The sequence below is a fragment of the Anser anser genome (assembly GCF_964211835.1).
Source record: "Anser anser genome assembly, chromosome: 9".
In the NCBI taxonomy this organism is placed as follows: Eukaryota; Metazoa; Chordata; class Aves; order Anseriformes; family Anatidae; genus Anser; species Anser anser.
Window position 1 is genome coordinate 16872157 of NC_139729.1, and position 26309 is coordinate 16898465.

At 45.7% G+C, this 26309-nt stretch overlaps 2 long non-coding RNA genes across 2 annotated transcripts in view; both read right to left on the minus strand.

The window, feature by feature from the left end:
* The window catches only part of LOC310903836, a 112248-nt gene that overhangs the window by 23669 nt on the left and 62270 nt on the right, over positions 1–26309 (minus strand). Inside the window, exon 2 of the long non-coding RNA XR_014587852.1 lies at positions 2573–2738. This is a non-coding gene — a long non-coding RNA (uncharacterized lncRNA). The remainder of the gene's footprint in view (positions 1–2572; positions 2739–26309) is intronic.
* On the minus strand, positions 14898–23933 carry LOC310903838. Its single transcript, XR_014587854.1, has 3 exons — positions 19215–23933; positions 18845–18953; positions 14898–16112 (listed from the first exon to the last, which is right to left on the minus strand). It is a non-coding gene; the product is annotated as an uncharacterized lncRNA (long non-coding RNA).

The following is a 26309-nucleotide window of genomic DNA, read 5'->3' on the forward strand; positions in this document are numbered from 1 at the left end:
AATATGTATATATATATATATACACACACACATACGAGTACTGAGAAATGAGTGAACCAGCCCACAGCTCACATATGAGAGGGTAGAAATCCACCTGGAAATGCTTCTGCACTTCTGGGGAAGGCAGCAGCGGGTCCTCTAACTACTGGGAAGACTGGGAATGAAATAGGTGGCTCTGGCTGCACCGGGTATGCTTTGTGAGTGGGCCTCGGTCCCTAGCTCAGCAAGCACAGGGAAAGGGAGCTGGTCACTGCTTTCCTCCCTGACCAAGTACAGCCCTGGATCTGGCAGTACCAGCTCCCCTGAGGCACCAGGCAAATGTTGGCAAGTGGGAGCAAGAGCTAGCGGGGAGCAGAGTGATGACTTCCAGAGTTGCAGTGATTTAGCAGTCACCACCAGCACCTTGCCCCACGTCCCCACTAACCAAATGACACAGAAGAGCCCTGCATGATGGAGAAGGCTTTTCAGAGAGCAAGGCAAAGGACGTGAATGCAACAGCTGAGACGCTTGGGATTTAACCAGAACTGGCTTTCTACTGCTTTCTTTCTTCACTTATTTTCAAGGAAAAATATCCAGGTTTATAAGAAATATAAAAGGTTTTTGAACTAAACAAAACATAGCAAAACAAAACAAGCCTGTTCTTTACTCCCTAAATATGATTGAAATATATATACACTTCAAATCATTTTCTTACAGAGGTACTTTAAGAGAAATAAAAGAGGGCTTGACAGATCATATGTTCTACAGCTGTCAGGCTAGTTGAGATGCTCACAAGCGCCATCCCTAGATCCATGGGAAAAATAACAAACAAACACTCTCAGGAAGAAGCTTTCCTTGGAGATTTTCCTCCCGCTTCATCTGGGTATTTCCACTCTGTTTCCACTCACAGTTTTCCTTTTCCTTGGGGTTTTATTCATCCCAGAGAAGGCTCTGACGAACTGACACCATCAATGAAAACAACTGGCCAGATGTCAATCAGTGTACGGGCAGGCATCAAACAGCCCCGTGTTTGCTGAAGACCCTGGTCCTAGCAGGAAAACCACCTGCAGGATGGAGCAGATGCTCACAGAAGATCCTGGAGAGGCTCGAGTGCTCTGCTCTGGAGCTGCTCTTCCTCTTTGCTCCCTGCTCCAACCAACCCCAGAAAAAAACACCACCACGCTCTGTTTTGACATGGACACACTTGAAAATAGTTATTTACAATGATTTCACTCTGAGTGACAAGAAAACAGGAGCACAGAATGGTTTTTAAATGCACCCTGTGGCTAAAAGCCCAAAAGCAGCTGGCCTCTGGCCAGGCTATGAGGATGAACAACGATATTTTGGGGCAGAAGCGGCTGCGAGCCCAGCTTCTTCCTGCCATTATTTGACTCTTTGAAATGTACTTAAATGGAGAAGTTGTTAACTAATTGGATGTCTTTCAGTCTGACTCTTTGCTTTGGCTCATGATATAATAGATATACAAACAGCGCATCTCCAATACCCACTTCAGCCATCAGTTATTGCTCTCACCAGCCTTTTTTTTTTCCTAAATGTTTCTTTGTTGTAAGTTTAAGCCTTCTGTGGGAAAAGGAAGATGGAAGACATTTCTTCCTTTCTGTGCATGAGAAACATTTTTACTCTAGATTTTAACTGATTTCTTGCCTTTTTAAGAAGTAAACAAAATGTTAGAAAGTCAAAATCAAAGATGAAGTATTGAGGTTGCCCCAACTCCTTGTTATTTTTCCAAATCTGATTTTAATTTCTGTTCCAAAACCCCAAGCATCATTTACAAATCTGCAAAACTATCACAGAAAAAAAAAAAAAAAAGCAACCCATAACATTTGCACAGAGCCATCTGGAAAACTACCGTGTCTGCTCCAGCTCCGAATTCAGTGGCTCAGACCTGGCCTCCCCAGCCGTGGAGGCAGGAGCCAGCTCCGTCCTGCAGGTGATGGGACCACATTGACTCCCCCAGCAGGAGGCCCGGTTCCTGCAGGGCAGGAGGCCGCAGTGGCCTGGGACTTGTCCTGCACCGTCCCACGCTGACCACGCACAGGGCACAGCCTCACTGAAGGCTGACCCGACACCACCAAGAAGGGCAAGGAAAGCTCCCTCAGGGTGGGCCTGGCAGGATTTGGGCCTGAGCATTTAAACGGCTTCTCCTGGGATAGGCTCTCAGCACTGCTGAGCAATACAAGGATAACTAAACAGGCCTTTGATTTATTATTATTTTTTTTATCTGCAGGTGATTCTGTATCTGGCAGTTCTTTGCCAGGCACTCTGCTCTCCCGGTCTTTTCCTGCTAGAGAGACAGAAATTTGGTGGGGGTGGAGAGAAGCAAATTGAAAATGCAAAAGGAAAATTTGACCAGACTACTCCCACTCTTCAAAAACTCATGTATGAGCGAGCTGGCTAGATGGGAGCTTAAATCCCAGATGTAGATAGAGTCATGCAGCAACATCCTTATTTATACCCTGCCTCCTTCCCTCCCCCTGCCTCTCAGTTTGGAGCCTCACGGCCACCCACCAGGCTGCTACAAACCCCAGAGAAAAGGGGGAGTCCTTGGCCAGGGACCATCCCCCAGACTCACCACCACATGCCTGTCTGAAGGAACTGCTGTCCTTGCTCTCAGGAGCTGAGCCAGCCTGTCCTGGGAGCTGCTGCAGGTGAAGCCACGCACGCGTAGCTGAAGGTCCCCGTGCATTTAACCACAGCAGGGTGGGGAGAACTTGCTCAGCCCAATTGTTGCTGCAGAGCTGAAAGGCACAAAGACAGAAAAATAGATTTTGTGGAATGCCTAGCTGCCCTGTTTCCGATGAAAATGTGGCTTTTACAGTCATGCTGCAATGCTGTAGGCTTCTGCTGAAGCCTCCTTTCAGCAGTCTGTTGGAGTGGGTGAGGACAGGAGGGTAAGGGAGTTCCCATCAGTTTTCTGAAACCAGGTGTCTGAGTAGAGGAGACCACAAAAGCCCTTCAAACAGGGGACAGACTACAGAGATGTCACAGAAGGGACAGAGCTAGCCACATGAAGCTCCGACAACACAAAAGGCCTTTTGTTCTTAGAGATCACAGTCAGCTAACCACGGCAAACAAGCCCAGAGGAAGTTAGACTTCATTAACTCCAGCTCTCACACAGGGACTCGTAGCGTGCTGCACTTTGTGAGACACCCCAGCAAAAAAGCTGGGTGAGAAAGTAGGCTGGAGCTCAGGAATAAAGTAAAAGATCACCTGCAACAGCTTGATCAAAAGGAAAATTGTGGTCCAGTGCATTTGGTGACCTGGATCCAAACTCTGGCACGGCCACGGAGCTGCTGCATGGTCTTGCACAAACCCCTCACCCAGAGACAGGAGAGCAAGGTCACGGTTCCAGGGGCAAATTTTGCATCAGAAGGAGCAGTCTCCTTTCACTGCCTGCTCAGAACTGATGGGCTGCCTGAGCTGGCTTTCTCCAGCAGAGATCAGTCTCCTGATCTGCCCCACTCGTGGAAATGGCTCTCTGGGTCCGTGTCTGAGCTGGATTGGGATCTTCCCTGTGCCTCTTCAGACACTCAGCAAACATGCTGCGCATACAAGCAGTGCATGAAAACGTATGTGGGGAGGAGTGTGCAAGGCTGAATATGCAGGGGGAGAAGAAAGGAGAACATGAGAAGCCAGACATCTAACAAAAGAGGAGGAAAAATGATCAGGCAAAGCAGTGAGATGAGAGAGAACTGTTATTAGAAGCACGAAGTGAAAAGAGGCAAATTAAACACTGGTTCAAACCACAGTAAAAACAGCACAGGAGGAAAAGGAAAAAGAAAACACCTGCAAAGGAACCAGCCCGGTGCTTTGCAGGAGGTGCTATCACACTCACACACCTGCTCTGCCAGCTCCTCACGGAGCACAGCCTGGAAATTCACTGTAGGGCAGGGGGGTCCCTGGGCCGCCCCCCTGCCAAGCCCCCAGGCCTTCTGGTGGCTGCAGCTGGACCAAGATATCGAACCTGGGGGCTGGTTCTTGGTCACTGCGCTTAGTTATCTGCAGCAAATATTGAACTGAAGACAAAACAAAACCTTGGCAGATTAACTCTTTGGTTGATTTCTGAGACATCATTACTTCCCCTCATCCACAGAAGGAAGTGGGGCTTGGGCCACTGTGACTAAATACAGCTGAAAGCAAAAGTTAAATCCGGAAACATGATTAATTGGTCCAGAGTTCTTCATGTAACGGTCTCAGGTGGGAGCATTTCTAGTAGGATATCTCAGCAGGTTGTTTAAGATGAATCCAAATGTCAGTGTACCAGCTATTTGCTTTAACGCGAACATAGGTCCTTCGGAAAAAGAGAAGAAGCTGTGTTTATGTGCTTGTGTGTTAACAAGTGAGTTGGATATTTAGGTTGGAGATGGAAGCATCAACTAAAGATTTCTGTGTTGTGGTTTTATAGCTAGGACTCACACTCTGGGCTTCTTAAAGAGCACTAGTTTTACCCCTACCCCAGCCTCCTCTCCTCCTGCCACTGCAGGCTGCGTTGCTGCTCTGCCTCGCGAGTTCTGTAGCGACGTATTTACTGATTCAGCTGGCAGCTGGGGAAGGTTGAGCTGACCTTGCTGTGTGCACGCTGTCTGGGTAGGGAGCCTTCTGGGGACCGCGTGTGTCTGGCTAGCACGGCCTCCCCACGCGGTAAGCCTGCCACTCGCCGGAGTTAATATTCACACCCACTCGGTGCGGGGCTTGCAGATACCCAAGGAACAATTAACCTGCCACGAGTGCTTGTTTCATCATTTCTTATTCAAGGTGTTGACAGGAAAAATTGCATTTTCTCTTACTTGGCTTAGAAGAAGAAGCACTGAAGTCTACAGGTTTAGCAATTAAATGCTTCCTAAAAGAAATTCTCTGACAATGAGTCCTGCGAACAGCCTCTCCTCACCCTGTGCTTTTCATGCAGGGAGGAATTTAAATTTCCCATGACTTGTACCTGTGAGGAAAATGCCCTTTTAAAACCTACTGATGCCTAGTGAGTGATGGAGCTGCTTTGCAGTAAGAAAGAAACAGTTAAAAGCAATGCATTAAATCCCATGACAGAGCCAGACCTGCTGTCTCTGATTCCTTTGAGTTAATCAGCACATTGCTGCTGCTGTAAATCAAAGGCAATTCTGCAGTATGACACCATGTTATTTAGCAGGTACTGCCCTGCAAAGGTAGATGCACCTAAGCAATAACTGTGAGAATTAATTCATTGCTTATAATCTCCCAATGCTTTGTGTATAGTCTAATTAGTCAAACACATTATTTTAACTGACATATATAAGCTAAGTACCAAAGACACATATGTATAGACATAGACTGTACATATGTGCATACACCACACATACATATTTATTGCAGTGCACAAGATGATGGAATCATTGTTATAGCTTGTATAAGGCTGGACGCTGCTTTCTATATCATGCTAATGTCTGTTTGAAAACTACAGGCTATTAGCCTTGGCTATTCTAAATATATTCTCAGCTCTTGAGGAGCTGCAAGAAAGCAACTTATATTCAAGTTAAAACTGTTCCTCGGGAAATATTCACATTCTGAATAATGTGATTTTTCAGGCCAATGTAGCTGAAAGAATTTGGAGCAGAAGAAATACATATGCAAAATAAAAGACTGGAGAGCACCCTGAGAATACTTGTATTGTTACTTACCAGATAGGAATGAAGTATTAGTGTATGTTATCATCATTGTATGCTTCAATATCATATCAGAAATGAAACAAGGCTTACGGTTGTAGAAGGGTTTTGTGATTATTTTTTTTCTACAAACCCACAGCTTACTATGGATTTGTCTACTGTGGTTTTTGCTCTTTCACTAGATGCTCAGCAGCAGAAGCATGGCTTTACTGAAGAGCCAGAGAATGGCTGAGCAATTCTTTCTGGTTTAGGATTCCAAGTCTTTTCAAGAACTAGGTCCAACCCAGCTGCATTGCTCCCTTTTCTGCAGTACAGGCTTGTGAGTGCTTTAGCTCCAGTATGTATGCTCTGAGCATCAGGAACCACAGAAATGCCTTGCAAAACCCCGTGGTGAGCACAAGATGCCTTACTCTCAGTGAAAGTGGGATCAACCGCAGCTTTCCTCATGCAACAGTGTAATCCACACTCCACATGAACCTACCTGATCCTTTACGTATTGAAGACCAGAAATAAGCATAGCTATAGAAATGCTGTGATCAGGAGATGGCTCGCAGAGCACCTTTCCCTGAAGTCTGGATAAAGCAGTGGATTTCAGCTACTGAAGCCAAAGACTTATGGCTCAAGGAAAAAAAAGCAAGTTTTGTTTTGTTTTGCTCTCTTTTTGCCAACTTTACCTTCAATCAGTGCCTCAGGTATTGCACCAATTTCTTAGGCCCCTGACAGGAAGCACCATGAATGCTGAAAAGAGTGGGAGCTGAGCTAGCAATAAATCTTTGATACAGCAGCTGTCTGAGGCAATTGGCAAGTTTGTAAGTACTAATGCTTACATATCTGTGCTCTGTGCAACTGCGCCGTGTATGCACGTGAGCAGCAAATTCCATGTTAGAGCTTTATGTAGATATATACACCTTATATAAACACACAGACCCAGAAGATGTATTTTCTAACATAACCCGCAGCTATCCCATATGACCTAGATAATTCAAGGGCAGGAAAGCTACATAACACAGTATCTTTGCTGATAACAAAGCAATAATCCCCTTTCTGAGAGGAAATGACAGGTTTGAAATTGCTTTGTGTTCCCAGGCTTTAAACTTGGCAGCATGTCGGTTCTTGTAAATGTTTCACTCCAGAAGAGCCTGGCTATCCATTATTAGCAGCTAATTCACTGTCAAGCACGTGGGCAACACTGGAACACAGGCAATGAGGCACCAGCTGTTAGGCTGCTGCAGCTCCCCGCATGTTAAAGATCAGGGGATTTTCTGGCACAGGAATTTACTCCACGTATCGTGGGTCACTATTCTGATGAGTACAGTAATTTGAGCAAAGACTGGGCCTTGCACACCGTATCTTACCTGTTGAAGGTAAAGCCCCACTGTCACCTGTCCCATGGCCAGTGGAAAAAGAGCTTATTTTACAGTAAAACACATGGGGAGAGGAGAAATGTGAGTGCTTGAAATTCATGCCAGCCAGAAAAATCACTGTTGCACTGGCTAAAAGTAGATGTGCCTGCTTGACAATCTTCCGTGGCTGCTGACTTGAACGGGGCAGTCTGGTTGATGTTAATTTCTCATAAACATACAGTTCAATTCTTCCATAAAGCTTTTCCTTTTTTTTTTCCTTTTTTTTTTTTTTTTCGGTAACCAAGTAATTATCACTAATGAACAATTACAAATAACCTTATAAATATCAGCATGCTCTTAAAAAGGAAATGAATAAGTTCATTGTACAGCTTAACTGCCACAAAAAGATTCAGTCAGTTCTTCTATTTATAATGGCATCTAGCTTAACTAATTAGCAGCACTAACATTTGCAGGCTGTTCTCCAGTAGGATCCAAAGACCCTCATCTCCTGGTCTGGCCCTGGATAGTTTGGATCATACTTGTCTCATAAAGTCTTTCTTCTGATTATGTCCTCAGTAAATCAAGATTATCTCATCTTTTGACCACATCCTTTTCCCACTGCCAATGGGAAATTGGCAATTATTCTGCCCTGCAGTCACATCTGGATATACACAAGGCACAATGAAAAACAGCACCAAAATTCTGGCCAAACTCACCATCGTCGCAAGTGCTCAGTCCCATTGGCTGTATCATCTCCAATTGCTCTGCAGAGCCATCAGAGATGTCTCGAGCCTTTCAGGAGGCACAATATTAGATCTTTGCCTGTGTCAGAGTGATAGACAGAAAAGAAAAATCTTTACAGAGTAGATGGGGAAAGCCAAATTATTCCAAGCGAGAGCAAGACTGCTGCTTCAAAAAGAGGTTTTGATATTAGACTGAAGCAAAAGGAGAGAGTGAGGAGGAATAAGTCCTCAAATATTTCCCTTTGCTGGGTTGTCTGCCCTCTAGGAAGTAAGGTACGTGAGGTTCATTGGGAAACAGACTGTGAGGGCAAAAGCTGTGGAGCAAGCGAGGTCTGCTTGGGGAGAGATCAAAAACTGTGGAGCTGGCAGCAGTGCAGTGAAGGAGAGGAGGAAATTCTGTCCCAGGACTGACACTCACAGAGCTGCAAAACTGTGCATGGAATAGATGTCAGGCAGCAATTCAAAACTGGGTGGGGAAATCCAGCAAAGATACAAGCTGTGCTGGTGGCTGCTTATAAAGGTAGGACCTCTAAGAAGAGGGCTGTAGCATTTGTGCTGCCAGAAAGTATGCAGAAAGCACTGCACTGTGCTCAGGCTATTTACATGGTGATTTTCCTGGCTTCAGGAAGTGTTCATGCTGTCCCTCTGAGAAGCTCATTTTGTATTTATAAGGCTTTATGAATTTGCAAAATCTTTCAGAAATTCTGATCTCTGCATAATTTCCAGTGCTTTTCTTCAAATGCTTTTCCTCTCCATAAACATGTGTTATTAACTTCTGAAATCTTACCACATGACTTAAATTCAGGGGAGGCTTCAGAGCACTGAGTCTAAATGTTAGAAGCTGGTCCACTGGAACTAAAGGACAAAGATGTTCTGGGAGACAAGAGAGGGCAGGAGGATTATAAACATTCTGTGTAGGAAGAGAAAAAGGTTGGAATTGTTTAACAAAGCAAGCAGACAGCCTTGTGTTCTTTCCTCACAAGAGCAAGGTACAGTGAAGCCAAAGATCAAAAAGGGAGAAGAAACCAACTTTTGACAGTTTCTGAATCATTTTCAATATTTCAGACTGGCTATTGCAAAACTCACTAAAGCACTTTCTCGGCGCATTTTTCATGACCAATATTTAATCTTCATCCAAGCAAATGCACACAAGCACCCAAACTTTCCCCTGGAGGTCGCTGGGTTCCTAGTGATCGTATCTGCCACACACCATAAGCCACAGCCCACGTGGCCATTACCCTGTCTCTCCAGGTTTCAGAGATTTGTGGATGCCAGAGGCAGAACAGAGCATTTGTATTCCCTTGCGTAATGCAGACCAGAGGATACCAGTTGGCACATCTTACACCTGGTAAATAATTCCGATTAGTACCAGCTCATCACAAGGAACGTCATCCAACTGCAAGAAAAAGATCACAAACAATGGAGGATCTACTCTGTCTCTCATCTGTGTGTTCCAGCACTGGCTGTCTTCTTGCTGGAGATTTGAACTCTGCCTTTAGATCAATCTTTGCTAGCTTTGGAAATTGTAGAGCTGCCTGGTTGAGCACAGAAGTTACCTTTGAGAAAGGAAGGAGTTGAGACCAGCTACTTATTTCTAGCTTGAACATCTCTGCATCTCTGAAAATACTACCAATTTTGACAGGTTTTCAGTATGTTGGTCCACCTACGGAGCTCTGTCACCTTGCTTGCTGAAGCAAACTAAAGAGAGACTTCCTTTGGCTCAAGAGAGAGGCCTGAGTAGTGGCGAAGCCTGTCCTTCCTCAGGCATCCCAGCCAGCAGGGACTAGCCTGAGCCTCCACAGGCTGTTACACTGAATCAGTGGCCAGAAGCAATCAGAGAGCTCGGCTGGGTGTTTCGTCAGCCTGCGTCCCTCAGACAGCCCGGCTATCGCTGGTGGTCAGAGGCAGAACAGTCTCTCTCTCAGCCACATTACCAAAACACATCCTCTTCTCCCCTGACACAAGGTTATCGCTAGATGTGTTCCAGATGACCTCGTGACACAGAAGAAATAGAAGCATTAATAAAGGCCAAACCAGTCACATAAGCCCATCTCCAGCCGCTCCACCACTGCCCGTAGCACACAAGCTGCCAGCCGAGCCGCGGCCTGCTCCCAGCACCTCTGCCCTCGCCCTGCGGCCTTCTCCAGAGCAGCACCATCCCCACCAAGGGGCACCTCCTCCCAGCACAGCCCGGTTCCACACGTGCCTGGCTGTAACACTCACTCTTTAAAGACGTTCAGCAGTGGCTGCATAACTCACAGTCTGTGCAAGGAAGCGGGTGCTGGAGCTTTCTGCGGTCATTGCAAAGTTTGGAGCGAGTGTTTTGTGCAAAGCCCCTCCTGGGGCAGGAGGCCCAGGGGAAGGGCTGGGGACTGGCCTGTAGGGCTCCAACAGCGAGCTGCAACCCATCACCTTCCCGCTGCACCCTCTGCCACTTGTTGCACTGGGTGTTTGCAGACTCCTACAGCTCAAGACAAACTCCTGCCTTCATCCCCACACTGGATCCCATCGTGCTCCCCTGCATAGACTTTGTCACTCACCTTAAAAACAGCAACACTGGGGCTTTTCCCTTTTTGTGACACTACCAGTGGAAAAGGGGAGAAATCCCAGCACTGACCTGACCTGGCCCCTTGCCTCCAGGAGCCCTGATAAAGGCATTTTCCCCAGGTCCCCCGGGTGCTACACAGCTGGCTCTGGGCACCTCACGCACCAGGGAGGAACAAAGCAGCGCGGTCTGATTTTGACTCTTCCTTCCCACAGCATGGAAATATCAGGGCTGGAAAAGTAATCAGTATTTTAAATCAGTTGGTGAAATTTTCCTCTCTGGAAGTCACAGCCAGTCAGATAAATTTGGAATAGGCATTAGAAAAAGATGGATGTGGCAGGTCTGATTAATCCAGGTGCTTTTCTTGAATAACGATAATTGGGGTTTAGCATGGCTATATGTACAAAATCAAATTTAATCAGCAGATGGACTGCCTCCAAACTTACTGCCAACCCACCCTCACATTTTTCTAGGGCTACTGCTATAATTTCAATGAAATTGGATTTTTCACCCTGAAAAATTATTTTCTCACCTCCGATGCCATTTTCATCCTTTCCTTCGCAGAATCCAGATTTGGAGTTTCACTCGAAGAAGTGAGGACTCTAAAGGTCAGTGAACTCCGCCTCACCTGGGGCTACAAGCCTCTCCTAACGCACAGCTTAGAAAGAGAAAACGGCAGGGCAACGCACTGACCTTCAGCTAGGTCTGCTAGTGGGAAAATACACCCGGAGGAATTGACTACAGCAGCTCAAGGGGCAGCCCTGACCTGGTAACTGAAGTTGGCCTTGGACACCAGTGGCTTACTCGGTCACAGCAGATACAATATGGCTGGTTAGTACCGCAGCACATAGGCATAAGTATGATTTCAGTAATTACTCAACTCAGCTACCCTAAGCAGGCACACCTGAGCACCATCCTTTTGGACAGCCAGAGGACCTCAGGAGGACACCTGGAACGTGTCATGCTCTTACGACGACATGGAAGGATCAGCAGAGATTCTCCAGGTGGTTGTGAGGCACCTTCAAGGCACTCCCTTAATATTACCTTGCTATTTGTTTACTGATGTATGAGCTGTTGTGGTTTAATATGAGGCTGCAGCCCCATCAAATCAGTGCAAGACAAACTGTGCTCCAAGAGAAGAATAAATCCAGCATACTAGGGCTCAAACCTCCCTGGCCAACAGTTGGTAGCTCTGACTTGCCTCCAGCCCCAGGATCTGCTACAAGACCTGTGACATCCCAACATGCTTGCTTTGGCTCTGGCCTTCGACTTGCTTGCAGACCCCAGGCAAGCTGTGCTTAAAGGACTGGATCACCTGTCTGGAAGCAAGGGGGCTTGAGCCAGGACCCCTTGAGAAAGCTTCTGTGCAAACAGCTCCCCTCAGCTGGCAAGGTGTAAATCAGGGAGCTGCTCCCACACATTGCTGCAAGGGTGAGATAAGGAGGCCTGCGGGGAGATAAAACAATCATATAGGAGGTCTTGAAAAATATCCACACCCTTTTATTGATAAATCTGTAATTCTGAACAAAATTATGGGGAAAAATATAGGTCAATGTACATATATGTATTCCTCTTTACATAACTACCATGCAGTGTCTGTTGCAGAATTCCCAGCTCTTGCTGTCCACATAGAAGTACATTAAGATTTCTATTCTGAGTATCTTACTGTGTCTATTTCACAGAACCATTCCTGCAGATTTGGATTTTTTTTGAGCATTTTTGAGATTTGCCTGAGAATGGGCTGCTGTGGCATGACCCCGAGCCCTGGGACCTGCCAGCGCTCTGGAAGGAAGCCAGTCCTACCATTTTCTGTCCAGGCATTTCCTCTGGGTTTGCATCTCTGTTCTCCATGGGTATTTTGTAATTAATTTGTAATTTATAGCTTTACGAGGAGGTTTGCAAGTGTTTTGTTATAACAAGATGGGCAAAAGCCAACTCTGGGGTAATAGCTCAGGAATCTCCTTGTATTTGTATATGGGAGAAATTTTCTGCTGGAGTTTCTTGGATGATTAAGCCCTTAATTTACAGGCAATTCTTGTTCATAAATATTAAATGACCATCCAAATAACAAACTTCCCTGCGATGATTTGGTTCTTAATTTAAATAAGCCACTAACTCCTATATCAATAAATCTAATCCAGTGTCTTAAAACAAAAACCCCTTACCTCACAGAAAGCATCCTCAAAGATTTATCTGGGTCTCTTTTAACATCTGATATTTACTTGCTCTGCTCTGCAGAAGCTATTGAACTTGGCTCTATTCAGGCCGGCAGCTGAGTCAGCTCTTTCCTTACTCAAGACACAGTTGGTCTCCTTTACCACCAGGTAACCTGGCTGGCATCATCAGGAGGGTTGTTTTAGAGGACGTTTTTGACTCTCCACAAGACTTTTCTAATTCTTGGCCGCCAAGGGAAATGCTTATACGTGTCCATGTATACGCCTGAACGTGTACAAGCTGCTCCTCCTAACTTACACCAAGTACTAACTGGGTCTGTGGTTAAATGATGGGGAGGGAGGTGGATGCAGGAGGAAAAATTAATAACAAGGCCTGGAGTGGTGCCCTGGGCTCCACCCCTTCTCTGTGGGCTCTGCTGCTGTGAGGGCTTGGCACAGATGCTCAACAAGCCCCAAGTCCAGCCCCAAAAGGACGAAGGAAGCACTTCTGCTTGCAGACCCCTGGGATCACTCTGCCTCTCTGACACCAGCCTGCCACGGCTGGCACAAGGCAGAGCGGAGCACTCCCTGCCTGGCAAGGAAATGTAGTTTTGAAAAGCCCTCTGTAAAAAGTATGTGAACAGAGCTGCAGGGAACACAGGCTATGCGTGGCAGACACAAGTGCTGGTATTTGGGGTCTGGTCAGAGAACCAGGCAGACTGACACAGACCATGAAGAGACCCCTGGCACAACGTCAATGAGGACAGGACCAAGGAGATTCAGAGACAGACCTGGCTTAAGTATTCCCAGAAACAAAGAGAAGGAAATTGCTTTGAGACATCAAACCCTCAGGCTGGATGGTATTCCCAAATGTATTCATATCAAAAATGCTAATGAAAACAGACTTTTCCACGGATAAAAACTTATTTACCATGCAACATGGGAGCAGACCTGCAGCAGGTGCAGTGGGATGGTAGCTGTGCACAGCATGGTAACGTGCACTGATGTAGCACAGCTCTGCAGTGGGTTTGACCCGGGAAGAACTTGGTCCAAGCCAAATCTATCCTTAACCAGAAATAATCTCTCTGCTGGGAACTCCCCCACTCATCTGACCAGGATATAAACCTACTCCCAACCTGGAACGGGGAAATAATAATTAAAAAAAAGCATGTTGTTGTTCCTCACGGTCACTGGAGACTAGCTGCTTGAATCAAGCACAGGCTGAATGCCCTTCCCCAGTGCCTGCAATATCCATTTCTTGTTGTTTTGTTTTTTTCTTTTTTTCAAACTGCCCCATGTAATAACATTAAAGATCAAACCACAAAATCTGCATCGCCCCTTAAGCAAATTACCTTGCAATTCAGGGGCAGGAGAGGAGAGGAGAGCTGGCAGCACTAGATGGCTGTATCACTCCTGATGCTTCTGCTGGGAGCTGCATAGCATTTACCACTAGCTGTGTTGAAAAAGATTAATTTGTGCTGACAACACCCTACTGGGGCGAAGTGCTAGAAGCCTGTGCTCTTCAGAGGTCTGAAATGCTAGAGGTGTCCTTTAGCATCTGCACTTGGGGAAAAATTCTTTATAAGGTGCTTCAGGGTCTGGGGAAACCATGTGAGCGCAGAGCTCATGTGCAGGCAGGGCTGACACACTGAGGGCTGGTTTTGGCAACCCAAAGTTGCACCTCTCGAAGCGAGGAGCTTTTATCTCCTATGAGAGGTTTGCTCTGGACACAACTGGTGCCAGCGGAGTAATCTCACCTCTCTGTGCTGCGCACGTGCCTGTGCTTCAACACCAAAGGGCATTGCTTGTCCTAATCCGTGGCATCTGGAGTTCAGGATGAAGCCAATAAATTAGATTTAAATATAACTCCTACAAAAGCATCTGGAAATGGCACAAGTGGATCCTGACAAACAGCTAGGAGAAACCAGGCCCAAATGGTTTTGCTTTGGTTGCCAGGACAAACTGGGCCTGCCCGTGACCAGCACAGTACAGCAGTACCACTCGACACTAGCGTTAACTTTCTGAACTTGAGCTATAACTGGAGAAATAATCAAAGAAGGAGGCACAAAGTTAAACGATGTGTGTTCAGGTGATAAACTACATCACAGAAGGCAGTAGGCATTTCTCCCTATCAAAATGCCTGTCCATTTAGATGGAAGAAATTCATAAAACCGCACATAACAGCATTGCCAAAAGGCTCCCCAAAAGCCATAAAATGCAGCTGAAATTTGCCATGCTACGTGGAGCTCAGACCACCGCTCCTTCCAAATGGCTCTGCACAGCCTCTCGTTTGTTAACGGCTGGAGATGCTGCATGACTTTTTCTTTAAAAAATATTATTAAAATCCTACCATTGTAGTTGAATGTTGGGATATTTGTGATTACAGCAAGAAGTGTGCACCCCAGTAAAGACACCTGTGTAGCACAGAGGACCAGAGGTGCCCACTGTACACAGAAGGGCCACGTAAACCTACGCAGTATCACAAAGGACTGCCTGTGGAGAGGTGTGCTCGCAGCGTATGGCCTCTTCTCTCTAAGAAAACATGCTAAAACCAAGAGAAGATCTCATCCCCTGAAATTCATCTCTGAAGTTTACTTAAAATAACTAATTACCTGCTTTAAATTAGAACACTTTAAATGATCTAGCATTATAAGCCTCCCTCAACCTGAGAATAAATATTCATCTTTCCAAGATCAACAGATCACTCCTCCAAGGGCGCCATCCCTCTCTTTCATCTGAAACTGCTGCAGCACACAGAACATTTATTTTCTATTAAAACAATGTATATTTTGTAAAGGCTAAATACTTTCTTCCTCAAACCCGAAACAAAACTCTCATGGGCTCAAGAAATCTTCTCCAGGCCTCCTTTAATTGTAAACCCGGACTTGTATAAATCTTATTAATTCCACAGTGGTAAGGGATATGTGATTATGCCATCTTTATTTGATTATATTAGTTTGCTCTTCAGTGCCACAATGCTTAACCATTACACAAACAGAGATAAGTTATAATTAATGACTTTGGGAATGTTCTGACGATCACTTGTAATTGGCAGCAATAACAAATAAACTCTGATTCATTTAATTAGGCATTTGATGGATATTATGACTTGTAAAATGTATCTAAGCTTATTGATAAGGAGCATTTATGAAAAGCAGCTTCTATTTGCTAAAGGAGCGGTAGCACTATAAACTCAGTGTTAGATCTGTGAGTTTTTCATTAGGATCTACATGGTGGAGAGAGAGTTTTCTCTTAGCAGAACGAACTCCAAGAGGCTAGGCTGTACGCCAGGCTGGAGCTGCTGGTCCTGGTATGATGGCTGTGCTCTACTGCTCCTCAGTCCACGCTGACGCAGTGCTGGAGACCCTGCTGCATCCTAGGGGCAGCCATGGGGCATCCCTACCGTGGCTGTGCACAGAAGCATCTTCAGAGCCTCCTCACTTTTTGGAACACAGCAGCCACCAGCGCCCCACACCCTGGGAAGATCTCAAGCTTTCCATGGGAGGAGATAAGCAAAAAATGCAAACTTGCTTTTTTTGCTGTAGTGGTTCAAAGGATCTACAACACGATGGTAAGGACGGCATAGTGTTTCTGCAGATTATGGACTGCTCATACAAACGCAGATGAAAGTTAGCTTAAGATCATGTCCAGAAGTGCTGTTTTCAGACCAGTGTCACAATAACACCTGCAACCTGGAGAGAGAAATGAATGTTTACAGGCCCTCAGAAAAGGGTTACCGCAAAATGCCGGGTATCATGACCCGAGCGTTTTTATTTCAGGTTACTGAAAGATATTATCATTTGCACAAGGTCTGGAAACTGGTCTCCCACTGTGCTTTTAATGACAAGGGAATATCATGATTTGGCAATCTAAGCAACTCGTCAGGAGGCTGGGCTCTTAAATGATGTTTAAATTGAATGGTGGGTAAGATGTTCTCCAGAGCATCCTCTATCAGCTTTATGTTTTGAGTTTTGTCAAGCTCAGGATAAAAACTATAATTAATTTCTCCTTCTCGAACCTTTAAATTATAATTAAAGACAACACACATAATAAGAAAGTTTTCTCCTGATATTACATGCAATGTTGGAGTTAATTATTATAATTTTAACTCAGGGTTTTTATCATTCAGAATGTTAATCTCCCAGTTACCCTGAGAGATTGAGGAAAAATAGGAAAAACCTGTATTTGCTTTTTCTCCCCAAAAATGCTTCTATGCACAACTTGAATGAAGCATGCACCTAATTTTAACCAATTCCTTTAATAGGCTACGACTGCAAAATAAACTTTGTTCTGGTCCTCAGGAGGTTTGCTCCCTGTAAGAACAACTCTTGGCAATTAAAGAAAGGTGAAAGACTTTAATACACAAAATTGCATGTGCTGTTTGGGTGGGATGCCGTGCAGCCTCCACAGGATGCAGCTTTGCTGGACCCTGCTCAGGAGACCCTGTTCTCCCTGCATGCTGGAGGCAGCAGCGTTGGGACATCAGTGGAACGACCACCGCACCTTGCCAGGGTCTGGGTCTGCTGTGCGCACAGGTTTTAGCCCCGGCAGCTGATGTCCACAAGCAGCAGCGCTCCCTCAGCAGCTCTGTACAAGAGAACGTCCTGCTGAGGTCAGGGAGACCAGCTCGGGGCTCGCGTTAAATACATTTTCAGGCTTTGCAGGGTCAAGGTCCCAGTTTCTCTCTGAGAGCCATTGAGTCAGTGCAATGCTGCACTGCGCTTTTATTACCTGTACCACTTTCGATTGCTTTCAAAGCTGTTTGGTGGAGTGTTGCTAGCGTCCTGGCAGTGCCTGCCTTACTAATAAAAGCGACGGCGTTTATTGTTGTGCTAGCAAGCAGCTCAGTGGGGTTTGTAGTGCCACAGGCTTTCGACAGCTTATTGTGGGCTTGGATCAAAGGGCTTGGATTCAGATCTTAACTTTGTCATCAAGTCGATACGCAGCCACAAACAAGCTGCTGAATGTAAGACACCCAGCCTACTGGCTTCCCTTCTTCCTGCAAAAATCACCCATATTTTGGTACTGCAGGGGAGAGCTGGATGTGTTAGAGCATCCACAGCTCAGCCTGGCTAACCCAGGTAATGGCAGTGGCTCAAGAGCAGCAGCCCTGGCATTGCCCTGCCCAAGTCCCTGGGAATTTTTAGTGCCTTCATTTTGCTCTCAGTTTCCGTGGAGGTGACAGATCCAGCTGCAGTGCTGATAGAGCTGGAGGGGAGATGAAATAGCCTTGCTCCTGCTCTGCATCAGGAACACAAATGCTACACAGGGCAAGTGTAGAAAAAAAATCTTTTTTCTCCCCTATAAACCCATAGATACCATTGATTGACCTCAATTTGCTCAGCCTCCACAAGAGAGCCGTGAAACCACACTGACTCAGATTGGGCACTGCGATAACACATTCCCTAAAGCCAAAATTGCAGCCTTCCCATCCAACCTGCTGAAGCGCATGAGCAGCTTCAGGGTCCTCCTGCCTTCCTCCATCTCCCAGGACGGCGAAGATCTCCCTGCTTAGTCTTTGTTTACCCTGTCCTCTGTCAGACATCCCTCTGCAGACAAGAGGGGTGATGTTTGAGATCACCCCTCAGCCTCTTTGAGTGCCAGCCCCTCTCTGCAGCACCCCACAGCACCCCGTCTTTCACTGAGCTGAGGTCTCCACCTCCAAGCACAGCACTTCTGAAGCACCCAGGTTTCCCCGTCAGAGAAACGGTGCTTGATGCAGTGCCTCCGAAGCGAGCGATTTGTCAAGGTAACTGCAACGGGAGGACATAGCGTTGCTAGAAGCTAATGTATTACTGTCCTGATAGATTCGTGCTGTTAAATTGATGACTGACATTGCCGGACTTCTCCGTGGAGAAACTGCCTGGGCCATTGAAAATGCCATGGTAAAAATACCAGTATTTATTGCTTACAGGGTGCTTTATAGCCTTGGAGCTATTTACAAAAATTAACCAGCAGTCCTCCTCCAGGTTCCTTGGTGGGTAGCCTGCGTAACTAACATCAACCTCATCTTACAGATAGTGAAATTTGAAGACTTAACTTGATTTTTAGCACTAGTTGAGCACCCACAGAATGAGCTGAACATGCTAAGAGTAACAAGAAACATGCACCTGAGCCATAAACCTATAAACATTGGGCTACAAGAAGACGATTGGTCAAAAACAAAATTGATTTGTGAATATAGAAGAGTATAGAAATACAACTTATTTGTCTATTTTTAAGCCATGATACCATATCTCTCTGTTAGAAACAAAGAAGGAAATCTGAACTGCTGAGGTTTCACTTGGTGTCATGCCCCAAACCCCATTTCTGATGTCCCAACAATCTCTTTGCTCATTAATATCAGATATCATAGAAATTCAGTCAGCTTCTCAATGGGAGAAAACACAAGCAATGCAGTGTTCAGATGTTATTTTAAGTTCACCTTTTTTGGGTAACTTTTGCATCAGTTCGAGAACTTTACATCAGGCCATGCAAGACAATCCCGTCCTCCAGAAACGTCCCCATCGGCGTCACGTTTCCAAATAACACGTCTATTTTGAGAAGAGATCACAAACAAACATCCTGGCAAAGCACAGCCTCACTTGGCTGCCCAGTAATTCCTTCTATGCATTAAAAAAAAAGTAATAAAGAAGAGTTCTCCCTGTTGTCTCCCACAACAGCAGCGCAAGGCTGTTTGTAAGTGTTCCTCTCCAATGCCTGACTGCAAACTGTGCCATGCTCCTGGGAGCTCCCACACACCAATACTTTATATTATTTAGAAAAATAAGGATGTAATTTCTCCTTCTCCTCACCCTTCCAGCTGTCAGTAGAGCACACTCCAACCACAGAGGCCATTCCCTCCTGCCCCTGTGGTGTTCCTTGCCATTAGCAGGTACTACTGAAATAGCTCTGGGAGCTGCAATTATCACTGCCTGGCATTTTTCTCTGCTGGTTTGCGTTTACAAATTGCTGTATCCCTAATAAAGGTGAGGCTTTCAAAGCACACAAAGGGAATGCTGTATTCTTCTCCAAGAGATCTTTAAAATGGGAATTGAGCACCTAAAATTCCAGCTGGGCTTTTGCTAAACCTCTGCTCCCTGGGTGAAAGTAAGCGATACAGCATTTTTGACATCTGCAAAGCAAACTACTGGATGGTCCGACCTTCCCTACCTTTAATATTAAATACTGACTTCCTTTAGTCCCCGCTCTTGAAAAATGCATCAGGCATATGTCTCTGTTTGCAGAGGACAAAACCCAACCCAGTCAGCCCAGAATAGCTTTGATCTTATTTATTGAAGTTGTCTTTGTGAAATATGTTCCTTTTAAAAGTCGGTTATTAGAAGTTCAGAATAATGAGACCATTAAAATAACTCAGCACAGGCTGGGATCAATTAAAATAAATGGGGAGGAATAAGGGCCTTAAGAACAAGTTGCTTCATCAGGGAATTCAACACTCAGCTGTGACTACCTTGGCTTCGGTATATACAGCACATATATTCCTACTGCCTCAACTCAGAGTTGTATATAGCTGAATGTCATGGGTACTGAATCAACTAAAACATAGTATATAACTTTTTTTAAGGTAGAAAGATTGTTTTTTAAAAGCACAGTGTGTTCCATTACACTGACAAGGAATTTTTAATGGTCTCTTTTACAGCCAGATATAATTGTTGTATCAGCTCTCCAAGTATATGAGCACATGCTGAAGTTTATTTTGATCCAGTAAATCAGGTATTTAAGGCTAGACTATTCACAGGGCTGAACGCCTTTCAGTGGGATTTGGGGAATTTAACCTCCTTTTGTTGAAAATTGCAGCCAAAGTACTTAACTGGATAGGGACGAACAAGCTTAACTGGAATTTTTTAAGCTCACCAAATCTGCTGCTTTCTTCCCAAAGTCGAACTAAATATAAAGAAGGGGAGACGTTGCTGAATACCTTACATAGAGAGAATTTTTTTCTGATGAGACACAAACCAACAAAGCAATTATCAGCATGAAGAAGAGATCCAAAAAGAAACACAGCAGCAAGAGAATAAAACTTGGAGGAGGAAATAAGATGCACAGAGTCTCTCGTGGCTTGAAAGCAGGTGGGAGTCCTTTCTTGTTTACATTCAAAACAGAATAACTTTGCAAGATTGCTTCAAGATCCGAATAATACTTCCAAACCTAAGATGCAGCGTATCTTTCCAATCTAGAAAAGCAACCGAGAAAACTGTGGTTGAAGCACTAGACAAGGACTCAGAGTCCTGGAGCTGCAGGACGCAGGGCTGCTGGAGCCCAGGCTGGCACGGCTCCCCCAGTACAAGCCCTGTCCTATGGGCACAGGTGAGGCGCTTCAGCCTTCCCAAAGAAAGATAGAAAGCAGGGGAACACAGAAACCCACAGCTTCTTCATCTTGAGTGAAAGGAGAAAAGACAAGCAGGAGGGCAAAAGCTGCCAGGAGTAGGGAAAAACTAGAAAAATGATGGGACATGGCATTTTCGTGTGCATTTTTAAGAAGGAACATTTACTTCTAGCACACTTCAGCTTAATCTGAGAAAGCCACTGCTCTCCAGCTGTCCGTCTACACCAGGTTTAGGTGAAAGGGCTGCGAGCTTTATTAGTTTTCCTTCGGATTGATTTTTGTACCTCTGTCTACACATGAATGTCACCTAAGCAGGGACTGTGCATCATGAGAAATTGCATCTCAATAACAAGCTTCATGCGAGCAGCAGCTCTCCAAGGCAGGGAGTTATTAATATATTTGAGCAAGCTAGTTAAGCAAGGTAATTAATATATCTCTGAACATTAGGTATGCATGGCCAACTCTGATAGCTGTCAGCAAAACATAATCTAGGTAATTTCTAGCATATAAATTGAATGTATTCTTGAAAAACAATTTCTAATTATGAAGACTAATTAATTTTGGGGAAAAGCTTGCTTTTGTTTAACTGGAACAATAAATTTAATTATGATAACAAACACCCAGTGGACAAACAGTTCTGAAGAACATCATCTCTGTCCACAAATAATCAGTTTTCTTTTATTTAAATCCTGATCCTGTTGTGTTACCAAGAAAAAAATAACCGCTCATTGCAAACATGAACATGATTTCCTGTTATATTTAGGGACACATCTGGCATTAAATACACTTGCGATGGTGCCAACTGAATGCACATACGCCACTAGGTATCATAACCTGCCTGATGCTCCAAAGTGTGGGCGAGACATTCAGTACCACAGGAAATTGATAAAAAACAAGTAGCTGGAACAGAAGGTGGTTTATTTAGTTATTTTTATATATTTTTTTTTATTATCAGCTTCCAGCAGCCTGATTAGTGAATAGTAGAAGTAGTGGAACAAAACAGGAAAAAAAATAAGTTGAGCTGTGCCAAGCTTTCTCTTTTTCTCCTCAAGACAGCAGTCACCCTTCAAAGCCTGCAAGGCACAAGTCCCTGTCTCTCCATGTCCCCATCACTCCCACTGGTGTCCTGGCCAGAGGAACCTTCCCAAGGCTGGGACAGAGTGGGTATCGTGGTGACCCCAATGCCAGCCCTTGGGCAGATGTGGCCTCAGTAGCATTGGGCAGAGGTGGCCAGGATCCCACCTCACCACCTCCACCAGCCCGCTCTGAGTTTTGCTGCTCCAGAGATGACGGTGATGACCACGAGGCAGTTTACAAAAACCCAATATCCTCCTTCGGCCCGGGGCAGAAGGCTGTTTTTATTTTCTCAAGCGTTACACTCTGCCCTAACTCACATGGGACTTGAGATCAGAGAGTGAAGTTCAAGCAGCCAGCTAAAATTGCTGGGATCTGGAGAGGGAGCAGCACGGAAAGCCTGCATTCCCCTGAAGCAGGACAACAAGCCTTTGAAGTCTTTTTCCTTTGCTCAGCCGCCTGACTCGTGTGCAATTCATGGCCCCTAGGGTGGAGGATTTGCATCCCAAAGGAAAGGACTTGAAAATAACTGGTTCATAGTGCTCACACGTACAAACCAGAGACCTCTCTGACTTCGTGGGGAACTGCGGCGCTTTTCTCCGAGGCCTCTGTGACCTTGGTGCTAAGGAGCTGCTCCTGTCGGAAACCCTGCATGCAGCTGAGTCAGGCAAAACACAGGCAGGGAGGTGGCAAGCTTGCTTACTCCTGTTTTTCTTCATGATCATTACTTTCCCTTGCTGAGTACCTGGCTTATCAGGGCGAGTTCTTCGCGAAAGAGTGCTTCAGCAATGAGACACGCACTTGGATGACACAGGAAAGGCCACAGAACTAAAATAAAGGCAAAGAGAAAGGGGGACTTGGGCCGGCTGAATCGCTGCCAAAGGCAGCTCGGAAGCACGGAGGGGCATGGGATGAAATGCAGCTCTGACTTTGATGTACGGTGCACGTGAACTAAAGATCATCCTGATGGAAAGACAAACACACCCTGCACTCACAGCTTTCTTCTTTTTACCTCCTGCTACTTTAGCCTCATCACAGCTGGAGGTTTCTCAGCTGTGCTCCCAGGAGGCACCACCTGAGACCTGCTGGCTCTGCTGTCCTCACGCTCAGCTCCAGCAGGCAGAGAGAAATAGGGACAGGATTTGGGGATTGCCCATGACTGTTTCAGGCTCTCATTTGGCTGCAGGCAAGGCACCAGAGATGGTTCTTTCAAAAGTCTCCCAGAGACTTTGGAGCCCAGTTAAAATAAAGAAATTAAATGGAGTTGAACCAGCCAAGCAAAGCTTGTTTGGGAAAGAGAAGGGGACCAGGAACACACATCAAATCCAGCCGGGGTAAGTCTGCTCCTCTGTGGGGCTTCTGAAACCGTGACAAGTGAGCCCGGGAGGACAGGCTGGGCAGGTCGGGAGAGAGATAAGAAAAGACACCCATCATCACAGAGCAGCCCCGTTGTCTGCCACATCAGAGCACAGATAATTGCAGCATAAAGCCACATCTAACAACGAGAAATGCATTTGGAAAGAACTGAGAGCTAAAGGGAAGATAAAAAGAAAAATTCTGCAAATGTTCAGCACAAAACATCAACCTGATAGCGCACAGCAGGAGCAAGCAAGATTTCTGTCACTGCAGAAAGCGCCCTGCAGCTACCAGCACGCCTCATGGGAGAAGGGAATCCTTGCAGAGGCACGAACAGCAGCATCTGGCTCTGGGTGGAGTCCCAAGGTCACTTGTAAGCAGGGCAGGGATTCAGAGGCTGCTGAGCCTGGAAAAGCTGCACAAAGCGTTGGACTGGCAGAGGCAGGTGGGAGAGGTCCACGCAGACCCCTGCAAGGAGCAGCAGTGCAAGGGGAGGCACATGCCACGGCCACGTAACTCCCTTCCTTCTCCTCCTCCTCCCTGAAGCATCGTGGCACTTCAAGCAATGACCCTCTTCATCCAGGCAAGCACCCAAGAACACACCAGGGGGTGGAAACAGGTGAAGTTTTTATAATCAAAGCTGCATTTCCATTTGATTATTTCACATTGTAAGCGAAGCAACTGGCTCTCAGGTCGTCCGCCCTGCAGAGGAGCTGCTGCTTTGGCACAAGGACTGCCAAAACTTGGCTGCTTTTGACGAACGGTCCCTGCAATTGCAGGATTCCTGGAGAATGTCTGATTTCGAGAAAGCAGCTTTTTTTCCTGGTTGGGAGCACACTGAAGGGCAATTCCAGCCAGCTGTAAAGGTGATCTCCTTTGCTTAGAGCAATGCAAGGCATGGGAGGTAATCTTCACTACAGCGTCCGCAGCTAAGCAAGGTGCAGAAGGAGAACCCTGACTGCAGTGTTTGCTTCAGGTACACAAGGGCAACCCTCATTAGCAAGAAAGTCATTATTTAACACAATCTTTACCTTCTCCTTGAAGAGACGATTGTTATGTGACTGAAGGTTTTGTTCGCCACCCACCAGCCTGCCCCCAGACAAAGCCATCTTAAATTTTCTCATTAGCATTTCTGCAGGACTCTCCTACTATGCAATTTGGATGCTTCATAAAAATTAATGAATTCATTTTGCCAGCAGGTCTGTGATATCAGGAAGTATTACCTCCCACTTTGCAGACTTTAAGCACACAGACAACACCACACACTTGTTTTGGATGCCCAGCGTGAGACATGTAAGCCTCAGGGGCATTTAGGGTGCCTGATATCTTTATCCTCCAGAACAGCTCCCAGAGAATTCGGTTAAAGAAGTGACCAGGAAGCACTGGGAATAGAGAAAAAGATAATATGTTTTATCCTCATCCTACCCTACTTCAGGCACCCCAGACAAGTCAAACTGGGGCTTTATTTGCTCTGTCTTCCTCTGTCATTTCAGGAGAAATAAAGCATCTTTTATCCACATGGCTGTCCAATACCTTCCTTAGGTCTCCCTCCATCTGTCTTGCTCTTGGGGGTGGCATGCATTTCCTCAAATGTAATAACGAGCATATTTGCAACAGCTTTTGTGGTTCAGCTTCCTGTAGCTCAGCACTACTTTCATTGTCCTTATGGGGTCAACAGTACTTCCAAACGGACCGGCTGCAATGCAGCAGTCCCCAGGATTGTCATGGTGCACGTGTACACCCTTGCTTTTGATGCTGCACAAGCCTACAATAAAATGCCAGTCTGCTCCAAGAGACTGATAATTACAAAGGACCTACTTATCCTTCTAATAAAAGAGTGATTAAGGTATTCAGAAGGACCAGTCTGTGATACTGTCCATTTATCACAAAGATGTTAATTAAATTTCATTACATCGTCAAGGCTCCGACTATTTGCAAAGGAGCGCTGTCACTGTGCCTGGCCACGAGCAAGGTGTGGTCTCAGCAAGGAGGCAGGAGCGCTTTTTCCTTCCTGACCGTGCATTATTTTCAGCCACTAGATGTGCATGTGCCAAGCTTTGGTTTGCAAAAGCACACGAGGGCAGCAAGCGCCTGTGTGACTGGAATCATTGTCCAGGTTGTGGACACAAAAAACTCAGCATGCAAAATGAACGCAGCTAGCAGTCCTCTCTTCTTCCTTAGAAAGAAAAAAGGGCCCAAGGACCACCTTGTAAATATGTTCTTGGATCGTGAGCTGCTGTTGCAGCTGCAGTCTGCAGACCGAGGCTTTCAAAATGCAATAAAAGTATAATTTGAACAAGAGGGAAAGAGCGTGATATGTACTTTAAAGCTAAATAATTAACAAAATGAATTGAAAGGACTGAAATATTCATAGCTTTAAATATTTATAAATTAATTTTAAAAGTCATTATACAGTATTGAATTATCTTTAAAAGTCTGCCAATCGAGGAGCTCTCAGTTTCATCCCCGCTTGTTATTACAGTTATTAACGTTCCAAAAATGACAGGTGTTTGGCAAGAGAGACGAAACAACTTCCAAAACAACAACGGAGCTAACATTTCTGCACTGGTGCAAGATCAGCTGCTGTGCCTGGAGGCAACTGAGACTTCCCTACTTCTCTCGCAGCGGATGCACGCAGCTGGCTGAGCTGCTGAACCCCACAAAACACCCAACACCCCTGCTTCTGCCTGTCTGATAACGGGGCGAGTTGCAGCGCCCCCCTGCCTGGCATCCTTACCGGACCGCTTAGCAGAGATAGTAGAAGAGAGTCAATGAGAGCAAGAAAGGCCAGCTTGACAAAAGACCCCATTCACTGAAGTTGGTTTTGATTCCTTCTTGTCCCCAAAATACTCTGCACGTTTTAGCAGGATTTTCACCTTTGTTTGTCCTAAGATAAATTAAAAATATGAATGGTACGGTCGGTGATCTTGCCCCCCAGTCCCACATCACTGTGCAAGAGGAGAGCAATGCCAACACTGCTGCCATTAGCGCCTGACAACGCTCACCATGAAACACAAGCAGATTTTGCTGGCGATGCAAACAGCCACACAGGCAGCTCCTCCTGGCTCACAAATGCCACAGACACCAGAGCATCTTGCGTTGCTCTAGAGTGCCCCCTTACAAACACACGACA